The sequence below is a fragment of the Styela clava genome, chromosome 7, assembly GCF_964204865.1.
Source record: "Styela clava chromosome 7, kaStyClav1.hap1.2, whole genome shotgun sequence".
NCBI lineage: Eukaryota > Metazoa > Chordata > Ascidiacea > Stolidobranchia > Styelidae > Styela > Styela clava.
Genome location: NC_135256.1, coordinates 1,860,315 through 1,869,673, shown reverse-complemented (window position 1 = coordinate 1,869,673; position 9,359 = coordinate 1,860,315). Strand labels below are relative to the sequence as shown.

The window sequence follows — 9,359 nt, the reverse complement described above, 5'->3', positions numbered from 1 at the left end:
GCAATTAGTCCATTCGAAGAAAAAAGGCGATTTTGCAATGATAAAGAAAATGAACAACAACATAATATTGAAACGATCGTTATGTCCACTGACGTGTCCCATAACATGTTGTATTATTCGGCGAATAGCTAGAAATAAAAATATGAAGCACTTCTGTAAGCTTTAGAAATAATAAACCACCGCTTGTGGCTTTCTTTGATATGCCAAAAATATTTTGTGTCATCAGCAATGGTATATTTACTACGAAACATTCCAGGGCCTCGAACAATCCCTGTGCAATTATAAAATGTTTATTCATATTCATGGTTATTTAAATAAAAATAATTTTTTCGATAAAATTTTTGAATATCACAGAAATATTTTTTTTTTAATTTTTTTTATTTACAAGGTGGAGTTAAGAACTGAGTCTATGCGGTATGCGATTGAGATCACGTTGATGAATGTGTCGCATACAAAAGGATAAGGGATAGCCTAACACTATCCAACACGACGCGCCAGACGTTGAGATATATCGTGAGAGAGCTGTGGAATTTGGGAAGTTGGTTATAAGCCCGACTGACAAAAGATTTTGCTCACTTCCGCACTAGAGTTTAAAAAGTACCGCACATTTTTTTTCACGCATTCTCCACACGTCGCCCTTATTGTTAAAGATCACAAAGATTCGAGTCTGTGTGGACAATTATAACAAAATCTCCTATATGTTCAAAAACATTGCTGTATTGACCGTTGTTCTTTGTGACAATATTCTAAACAATTTCTAATTGTTTAAAATTGGATTTTATGGCTCCCTGAAGGCGATATTGCTGTGTTGATGGAATTTGCGCTACCCGTGCTATGTGAATCGTTCAATATTATTGAACACAAAGTAGATCGTCGTGCTATCATGTTGTTGTTGTTCTTGCTGGTATTTTTTACCAGGTTGTCATGGAATTCACTCGCCTAATAATGAACTCATCGCTTCAAAATTTTAGTGGTTTAAGCCTTTAAGGTTGTATTTTTCGCTAGAGGGCTGTTGCTTTTATTCGTTCCTAATTTTCCTATGAATGCTACGAGATCTTATACTTCATTCAAAATTTTGCTATTCTTTCATAGGTACACGGTTTTTAATCCGACGCTACGCGAAACTCAGAGATCAATTAATACCGGAACGGTGCAAAAAATACTTTGTTTTAGACTTCATATATATATAATTGTTAATCGTTCGATATTCTCTTTTATATGCGTTTTCGATCACATCTTTTCTCTGAACAAGGCTTTTTCCTATCAGAGTCACGGGTATTTTTACAGTTTTTCGTGTGAACAGAATCTAATACAAATTTCTGGACCTCCAGAAGTATGCGCACCAAGATGGCGCACAACCTGAACAAAGTATGTGTGTACCAGTTAAGATTCAGGTTGTGCGACATCTTGGTGCGCATTCGATCCGCAATTCTACTGTGGTGTGGCGCATTGTGTTAAGCGTTGTATTATTGATTACCTTGCTCCCGAAGTATATGAAACAAGATGGCGGACACCGGAACGTAGTATGTGTACCAGGTTAGGGTTAGGCTATAATTTCAGGTACAAATACTATGGGAGTCACTTGGCTTGTGAACTCGTAATAGAACTAAAATAAGGAAAATTGGAATAAAATTGTGGCCTAACCCTAACCTGGTACACATACTACGCTCCGTAGTCGCCATTTTGGTTCACATACTTCGGGAGTACCCGGCTTTCTACACCACCAAGTGCATGCATCATCCGAAACAAATAACTGACTAAGTAATTCCATATCCGACATGGACTGGTGAGTCGTGACCGGACCGGACGAGAGATCGTGGTTCGCCATATGATTAAGTCGTGTCATCGACTCTTCCCATGATAAGTAGCTCAGTGGTTCTCAACCTGTGGTATGTGTGGAGAGCTTTTCAAGTGGTACGCGAGCAGATTTGACTTATTTCAGCAATTAACCTTTCAGTTGGCTAAATAATGCCGGCAACGCTTTATCTTCCTTACTTTATGTATTCGCTGAGCGTTTATGAATGTTTTTCAGTTTTCTTGTTTTTTTTCCATAACTATAACCCAGCGTTTCCCAACCTTTTTTGGTCGCGGACTAATTTCTCACCGGCGAAAACCTTTGCGGACTCAAGGTGCGTTTATCGCAACCGTACTCTGCGTGAAGAAGCAATAAAACCAAACACAACGAAATTTGAACGAATTTAAAAAACGGAAAATCGCCGCAATTACGCGTCCGTTAAAAGAGCCGACTTTTTTAGTGTATAATGGGCCTTTTCTGTCGCACAATATTCAATCCATGACAACGACGAGAATTTAAAATGTCTTTCTATTTCAATTGTGTTCATGGTAACTCGCGGCTGCGTCGACCTACGACAAGATGATAGCATTACTTCTTTAAAATGCCACAGCAATATGCTAACATATTGCCTGATTATATTTAGTTTTGATATATATTTTTAGAGATCTTGCAAATTTGTTATCGTCGTTAGAAAAATCCTACTATCTGCTATAAATGTCCAGAAAGTACAACTTGATTTAGTACTTATTAAAAATATATTTAAAGTATATATTATTAAATCAAAAATACATATTCACCACCTTGCCACCCACCTTGCAATGCCTGAAGAAGCGTTTTTAATCGGTCGCGTACAATCATAAAACAAAATTTATGGTGTTCTCCGTTTTATTTTTAGTATCTTGTATTGCCACTTTTCAATTTAGAAAATTTGGGTTGCCACCATGACACCTACTAAGAAAAAAATTTATTCCTCGTTGTTCGAACCCGCGAGAAACACCACGTGTGTGCTCGTGTTTTCGTCGGAAATTCGCAAGTGGGTTGTGAAATCCAATCGTTTTGAGCTGTCGCGTCACCTGTTACCAAATTTTCGAATAGTGAATTGCTATTCTAATAGTTGAATATTCGAATATATGACCGGCCCTACTCAGTAACTAGTAATAATTGACTTGATTAATGTTATGTGAATAAACTTGCTTTTTATGTTTTATGTGAATTTTAACGTAAATCGTAACTTGGCTGATAGTTAACTTTCGCAAAAACGTTTGCGGCTGCAGTGAATTTCTATCTCGTTGCGGACTCATTCAAACACTTCGCGGACTCATTTGAGACCGCGGACTCGGGTTGGGAAACACTGCTATAACCAATCAGCAATAAGTCAATAATGACGCAATAGGTAACAATTGCAATTTCTGCAACCAGACGCTCAGACACTTCTGTCGCCCAAACAGATATTCAAGCATGGTTGCAAACATTGCCTCGTTTTTGTTGTTTTGAGCAATGACATTAAACAACATGATGCGCAACTCCGGCATTTTTGGCCGAAGATCGTATTCGATAGCACGCTCCAATGCACATACTTGACGAGACGAAAACGAGCGGATGTGTGTTGCTTTCAAGGCATAGCACGAATGGTGTTCGAGCCTGCTTCGACAATTGTTGTGGTTTTTAATGATATGTGGAAAATTGAAGGTAAAAAGAAATCGGAAAAAAGTAAGGTAAATACTATTGTTGTATATCACACCCGGGCATCGCACTGTTAAGTACATGCGGGAAAGCCAGCTTTTGTCAAATACTACGAAGTTATTAATTCAGTACGGTACGTAGTTGGCCATCTGCCGAAATTGCATATTTACTTACCCTTTATGGTTTCAAATAGTTCATGCACCTCCATTTAGATTTTTTTAATCAGTGAGGATATATACTTATTGCTGTAACATACTATTGCTCATTCACTTTTATTTGCGTATTGAATCAACGGGTTAACAAGTTCACCTAAAATTTCACTCATACCGGTCTATATTGTATAGTCTGATCTCTCAAGTATTTGGAGCCACGAATGCTTATAATTTTCTGACTAAACCCCTTTATTAGTTGGTTTATATACCAAATCCAGTAAAACATTTTTTACAAAAAACATAAGATATTGGGTTTATTAGCTTTTCCATTCTGAATCATATAGACTGCTTTATTTATTCTTAACGAAAATTAATACATCTCCTCTCCTACAGATGTGAAAGTTGTGGACAGACCTGTCTAAGCATTGTGAGACTTCTGCAGCACAAGAGGCAATAGCAATAATAGTGAGTATATCAATCAAGAAATTAGGCCGACATAAAACAAAACTTTCAACTATTCGTCTTAACCTCTATTTCCTATTATTTATTCACAGGACAACTGTAGCTGAAGGGGAGATATCAGAAGTCTGGCGACATATCAGTGACAGTTTGATTCCAAGAAATATGATTAGAATACTCCATAAATGTTTGCAATAGAAGAACAACCTATGGAGGAATGCAAAGACATTTGACCCTCCGGTAAAGTTGTGTATGGCCCCTACATCCTGCAGGGCTTGAGGGAAATAACTAAAAATTCCAAAGCGTAAGATTGCATAAGCGGTCTTCTTTGTAAAAAGGCACAAAACATGCCAGACATACTTAAAACAGCTTTGAAAAATTAGGATTACGGTTCACTGACTACACCTGTGTTATATTTGGTTCATCAAATTTTGGTAGTACTATAGAAGAAATTCAGGAAAGGGTATAATCATGATTCATGATAAAATAATGTTATATATTTTAGACAACTTCAATCTAGACCAGGGATGTCAAACTCGCGGCCCCAGAGAACTTCCAGTGCGGCCCTCGAACGCTTAACAATAATTGTAATAGTATTTTGGAATTTTTTTTTATTTAAATGTAAAAGATTTTTCAAACCTTTTAAAGTGAAATTGAATATTCACACAGAAAACAATTTACTGAAAGTAGTTTTAGAAAGTTGATTTTTTTTTGTTCACATTTTGACTCAATTAAGAATACACATCAAGCTAGCAAAAGAATACTGAATAAAACACTTGAGTGATTAAATTAAAGTACACGAAGAAGGTGGCATTTTCGAAGAAAATGGGAGTTGCAATATTTCTGCATTTCACAAAATTCTGAAGCACATTGTTAAATTTGTCATATTTCCATCAGTACAATGAAAAAACACAATAAGCTCAGCAGTCAATATGACAAATTCGAAGACCAACTCCGAACAGAAAATTTCTATGTGTTTGTATATTAATATAAATATACAACGACTTAGTTACTAAAAATCAATATCAATAATAATTCAAGCAATCCTATGCCATGCAATGTAGCGTGAAATGTCTTGTCGAAAAAATCTGTCATTTTTATTTTTACTGATCTATACATGAAATGATAAAAGTAACTTTTTTGCATTACTGGAATTAATTAAACTTTTGCAAAGATACAGATTAACCCATGATCATGTGACCTCGTTAGTTAGAGTTGGTACTATAAAATCATTTCAGCCTGGCCTTAGTATGCTGGTGACACAAAGAAGATGCCAAACGTCAGGACAAATGTAATTAAAAAAACATTGAGTTTATACTGTAGTATTTTTGTTAATTTTAGGTTCATATATTTAGATTAAGTCATTTTTAGTGTATATTTTATTCTTTCCTTAACCAAGGCTTGTTCAAAAATGATTTTGATGGTTGTACATGGAATTTTATGATTTTTTGTAATAAATACAGTAACTTGCAATAATAGTGGAATGCAAATATTAATATGTAATTGCATTTGAAATTAAAGAAAATAATAAAACTTAATTCAACTGATTAGTTGCATCACAATATATGTCACAAACTAAAACTATCTGAAAAATATCTCTCGAGTATACATAATCAAAAACTGTTTGCGGCCCTTTTTACAATTTCCGACATGCAATGCGGCTCTCGAAACCCATGAGTTTGACACCACTGACCTATTCTAGACGATTCAAGCATTCCTTTGGGAAATAATATCACTTCAATTAAATTGAAAAAAAATCTCGCTATATTAAATACAAAACCGTTGCTATCATAAAGGTAAACCAATTCAGCCACTCGGAATATATTGGCCTTCACAAAGCAATGGAGGCAGAATTGAGAGTTCATGAGCTATGAACTTTTGTTCTTTTCTTTGTCTTGAACTTTTCATACTCCACAGCCTCTATTAATTTTTTTTTTTAATTTTAATTACCATGTGATGGTCATACATACTGTATCTTTGTATTTTCTGTCATGATGTATTATCTCAATGTGTCAAACTTTTAATTAGTGTGTATATTTTGCTTTCAGATGACATGAATGTATTGTCTTGCTTATTACCTCAGCTTGGAGTATTGACAAGAAAAAAGTGCCCGTAAATTACGTAAAAAATGTTTAACTCTTTGATATAATCAGAATTCACATTTAATAGGAATTATAAACAGCCAACAATCAATGAGAATTATATGCAAAATTCCTCAGATTGAATTTGTCTTCTAAAATCGGAGGAAGGCAAAACATATAGGTAGTCTCCATTCACACAAGTCTTTCAAGAAGACTTGCTCGAGACAAACTAAATGAGCATCGTCAGGTGATTGGTAAGGCTGCAAGTTGAATCAGCCCTGCAATCTCCTGCATAGCAGATAATATTAATTAGCGGGCTATGAGCTAAATTCCTAAATTTAGACACAAACCTATCTACGAGGCATTATGTACCAGTAATGTTACCTACGATTAACTGAATATGTAATATGTCTTATAAATTCACCTACTAAAACAAGTTCGATAGGTGCAAACTTTGTGTTATGGAATTGTATCACAGCACCTTTAAGAGAAGTAAAAACAGTTTTGCTGTTTTGTATGACACCCTCTTTAAATGAAATTTCAATGTTTAAGCGCAAACATCAAAATTACTAACTTTGAACTTTGTCATTATCTGCAAAATGTTTCACACAAATCTTTACGCTATCGCGTTTGTAATATTCTCTGATAAAAAAACGTCTATGATGTTCGGAATTACTCTTTACAGCTTGTCTGCCATTCCAGCTTTCCAAATGAGCAAAACTTCTCAGATATAGAGATTATTTTCTTTCGTTACAGGCGCAAAAAGGCAGGTACTACACGTAAAGAAGACGCCGAGTAGCAAAAGCAAGCGGAAAACCGTCGCGAAAGGCGACGAGAAATATGTGCATTGGAGCGTATCATGAAATACAATCTTTCGCATGTAGTCTTATGGAGTGACGTCAGAGTTGCCTATCATGTTGTTTAATGTCATTGTTTTGAGTGATATTTGTCAGTTTTCAGTTGTGTTTCAAGAAAATAATCAATTGTCATTATGTCTTCTGTGGAGCTTCAATTTAGTTGCAGTAATTAAAAATAAATCTTGCAAATGCTGCGATGGACAAGGCTAAACTTAGCTATGTACATGCAAACGATTGATTAATTTCAAAACAAATGATGGTTTCAAACACGTAAACCAGTTTATATGCGCCAACACATCAAAACACTCTCAGAATAAGTATAAAGTTTGCAATAGTAAAGTATAAGGATAATTTTTCCGGGGTCGATGGTCGGGGGAAATGTCCATAGCGCTGGTGCGCTACCAGTCCTTGTCTTTAGAGATCGTCCTCGCCCGCTATTGCCCACCTTAAATGAAGAGATATGGGCATGTTTTTGTCCGTTTTGCGTGTTACGCCACAAGGGATGTAGTGCCACATTATAAAATACTCCCATAGCACGTTTCTTGTGTCTTTTTCCTCACGCCAAAAAAGAGGCTTTGTCGGCCATAGTAAAAAACAGTGAAGTGGTACGCGGTCTGTAAATGGTTGAGAACCACTGGTAGCTAAATCCTGTACTTCACTATCTAAGCCATTGTCAAATTTTTAATCTAATTCTTTGTGAAACTATTCCGTGACTCATTTTTATTTATGACCATTCCTTTATTTGTGTTTGTGAAATGGACTTCAAATCAGCGTTAGGAATACGCTCGCCACCGCACCTCTAATTACTCTGCGTGGGCTCGCAGGTTCGAATCCCATGCAGGGATGGTTATGTGCGAGAGGATTGCTGGACTCCTCGCCGTCGTTGGGTGGTTCACGTAACCGCTGGTCGGTTACGGCTTCCTCCACCACCAAGTCCATGCTCCCTAAAACAAACAATATAACTAATCCCATACCCGACTTGGAATGGTAACCGGACGAGAGGCGGTGGTTCGCCATATGGATAAGCCGTCTTATCGGCTTTCCTCTCCCCCGGGATAAATATGTAAATCCTAATCCTAATCCTAAATGTCTCGAGCAAAAACAATTTGAATAAATTGTATTACGATTCCTACAATTTATCAGGAGTCGAATCGGAAATGATTTACGCTTGAGTTGACACAACCTTTGACCCCAAAGTCACGGTGGCGTTACGCCAAAAGTAAATAACAGATTGTTGACCAGCTGTTGCACAACTCGCTCTAGGTTGAAGGATTAAGGAGAAGGGGTGATTTTGCGGCTTGGTTAAAGCCTTCAGTTTTTTAACCAAGATATAAACAACCTACGACGAATATGGAAGAAAACGAAGATGCAGAAGAGAAAGAAGATGACAATATTTACCCACCAGTTAGATATCCAGAAATACAGGTGCCGGTATCGGCACAAGCGTCAACTAGACAGACTAGAAGTGATGAAGAAAGTCTGTTTCGGGTAAAGATAGACAATACAATCTCAATCCAATTGCAAAGAAAATCATGGGCAGAAAGGGATGAAGTGATCGAAATTTTAAGAAATAACGTACCACTAAATGAGATAGCAGCTGTGTATAAATTCTATCAAAGGTGGATAATCACGACCAAAACAAAAGAAACTTTTGAAAAGCTGATGAAAGGTATTTCATATAAACTTGATAACAATGAAGAATGCATATGTATACCACAAGAAGTAGATCCAAATGTGACCGAACTAACAATGGAAAAAACTCCATATCAAGTTCCGAATAAAGAGATTGTCAAATTCATGTCAAAATATGGTGAATGTATTAACATAGAAAGAAAATGTGATAAAGATGGAATAGATACCGGGGAAAGATTCATGAAAATGCGTTTGTGTTTGTATATTCCAACCAAATTAAAACTCCCGGTTAACCTCAGTGGAATGGAAACAAAAATTCATTATCACACTAAACCTAGGGTGACAAGAAGAGAATGTTATATATGTAAAAAAACAGATCATCAACCGGAAAGTTGTCCGGACAAATTACTGTGTGAAATATGTGGAGATAAAGGTCGACCTCATCTTACGAAAAACTGCAGAAATGCAAAACACAAAGAATCAAGACCACATAGGTTACAAAACACAGTGAAGGAAGTCCTTGCAGCAATACAAGATGAAATTGGAGAGGGTGGAGCAATGCAAGGTATTGAAACTCCTAGCAATGAAAATTCAACCAGTGTACAAACACTGCATGAGGATCAAAATGTTGTGGAGACACAAACACAAAGAGGAAATGATATAAGAGGAAGAACAAACGAAAATGCTAGAACCGTCTCAT

General features: G+C 36.3%; 1 long non-coding RNA gene across 2 annotated transcripts; it reads left to right on the top strand.

The window, feature by feature from the left end:
- The first annotated feature begins 3,296 nt into the window (after nucleotides 1-3,296).
- LOC144425175 (uncharacterized) lies at nucleotides 3,297-6,815 on the top strand. 2 transcript variants are annotated; one of them, XR_013477354.1, is made up of 3 exons: nucleotides 3,297-3,484; nucleotides 4,024-4,095; nucleotides 4,185-6,815. It is a non-coding gene; the product is annotated as an uncharacterized LOC144425175 (long non-coding RNA). The 2 variants fall into 2 exon arrangements; XR_013477353.1 differs by having other exon boundaries at nucleotides 3,297-3,510.
- The last annotated feature ends 2,544 nt before the right edge of the window (nucleotides 6,816-9,359 follow it).